This window comes from Babylonia areolata, chromosome 18 (assembly GCF_041734735.1).
Source record: "Babylonia areolata isolate BAREFJ2019XMU chromosome 18, ASM4173473v1, whole genome shotgun sequence".
Taxonomy (NCBI): Eukaryota; Metazoa; Mollusca; class Gastropoda; order Neogastropoda; family Buccinidae; genus Babylonia; species Babylonia areolata.
In genome coordinates, this window is record NC_134893.1 from 4,900,717 (window position 1) to 4,903,216 (window position 2,500).

Consider the following 2,500-nt stretch of genomic DNA (forward strand, 5'->3'; position numbering starts at 1 on the left):
AAAGACATGCCCACGGAAACCATGCGATACCTGCTTGACAAATTAGAACAGGTTAAGACCTACTTCAGAGCATTAGAAAACCCTCAACACCCACTGCATGATGCAGTCAAGGAACCAAAAGGGGGCCGGCTGGGGCGGGAAGATCATGGATGGGGCAAGCAGAAGACACAATCCAGCTAGTATGCCGACTACAAGACCTGAAAGAAACAAAAGAATGCGAGGAAAACCCCGAAAATCTAATCATCTGTTCAACACAGCTATTTCACCCACTCTAGGAAGACATTGTCGGGAATGGCCAGAGGGCAAAGCTGATGCAGAAGTGAAGCTACACACAGAAGAAAACAGTAAAGAAGAGGACACCATCATGTACACATATGGCTCAGTCACCAAAGGTCAGTCCGGTTGGGGATTCACTGCGAAACACAATGGAAAAACAATTAGGGAAGAGAATACTGTCTACAAAGTCACAACCTCCAGCCTAACGATGGGAGTTGAAGCTGTGACTCATGCTCTCCAGTGGCTATCATCTATCCATATGCCTGGAAACCAACATGCCATGATTCCAACGGACTCAATGAACCTCATACAGAAAATAGAAAGTGGAATGGGAAGCCAAGAGTGGCATGAGGAATGCACAACTTTCAGATTAAAAACTGACATGCCTGGGGCATCCAGATGTTAAGAGAAATGAGCGAGCTGACAGACTTGCTGGTAACAACGAGCGGCCTACATCTAGGAAAATCCTCAGAAAGTCAAAAGATACCAAAAAGAACAGGTACAAGGCCATCACACCATCGATCGCCTCAAAAAAATAAGGTGGAGAGAGGGAGCGGCCGTAAGTCTAGCATGAAAGGTAGAGCACGATGCTTTGCAAATCAAACGAATATTGGCATCATTTCCAAACCAACATTGCGCAAATTTCTTCAAAACGGAACAGTCTCTGTGGGCTTTTTCCAAATACAATAGACTGAGCAACACGCTAGACTCAATAGCCTTGGGCCAATCAGTGGCAGCCTGTGTTTGTGGGTGTGTGCGTCTGTGTGCGTGTGTGTGTGTGTGTGTGTGTGTGTGTCTGTCTGTCTGTCTGTCTGTCTGTGTCTGTGTGTGTGTCTGTGTGTGTCTGTGTGTTTGTGTGCGTGTATGCGTGCACGAGTGTATAAGTGTACACATGTGTCAGGAGCGCTCTATGCACGTGTGTGTATGTGTGTCTGTGTGTCTGTGTGTCTGTGTATTGTAGGCTGTATGTTTTACATTCATTTGCATATTTGTTTATTTATTATCATTATTGTCTTTTTATTTTATCTTTATTTTAGTAGCAGTAGCGGTAGTAGTATCTTTTCTTATTCTTTTCTTTTTTCTTATATACATTCTATATGTTGTTGTTGTTGTTGTTGTTTAGATATTCATTTACCTCTTCTTCTTTTTTTTTTCTTCTTTTTCTTCTTTTTTCTCAAGGCGTGACTAAGCGAGTTGGGTTACGCTGATGGTCAGGCATCTGCTTGGCAGATGTGGTGTAGCGTATATGGATAAATTTTGTCCGAACGCAGTGACGCCTCCTTGAGCTACTGATACTGATACTTGTCAGTGGAGGGGGGTGAGATGATGGAAGAGAAGATGGAGGAACGGTGCGGGCAATTTCATGAACAGGTGGAGAGAACTCGAACTCGAACTCGAACATTTTAATGACCAGGCCATCTGCCCGTGTCAAGGGGGTGGGGGTTGGGGGATCGGGAGGTATGGAGTACAGGGACAATCATACAGGCAGTCTGAAACACAAGTCATCACCGTGAAACATACATGCTTGCTTAAATTCAAAAGAGGGTTTAAGCAATTCCTGGAAAGTACAGATCATTTCATTCACATTTGAATCAGCAACATGCATTGGAACGCGTGCGCGCGCGCCTACGCACACACATACACCGCATGAACATCAACATCATGTCATTTGTCTAAAACACGATTTCCAATTGGCAATGGCAACAATATACTTTTGAACAACTATCACACCAAACACACAACCACACACACACACACACACACACACACACACACACACACACACACACACACACACACACACACACACACAAGCACACAGTGCCTGTGGACAGACAAAAATGTCTGCGGGTAATTTCATGAACAGGTGGAGAGAGAGAGAGAGAGAGAGAGAGAGAGAGAGAGAGAGAAGACAAGACAAGACAAGACAAATTCTTTATTATCGAGGATAACAGATAAGCACTAGCGCGCTTTTTTTCATCATGTCCCCGCCCTGAAACAGGGTCTACACTACACAAAACTACATTATATATGTCATTGCATGCACTACACAATGCTACTTAAAGTCATAGAATGCGATTACTATACTACATGAAGGCATAAGCATGGTAAAAAAATAAGACACACACACACACACACACACACACACACACACACACACACACACAGAGAGAGAGAGAGAGAGAGAGAGAGAGAGAGAGAGAGAGAGAGAGAGAGAGGCACA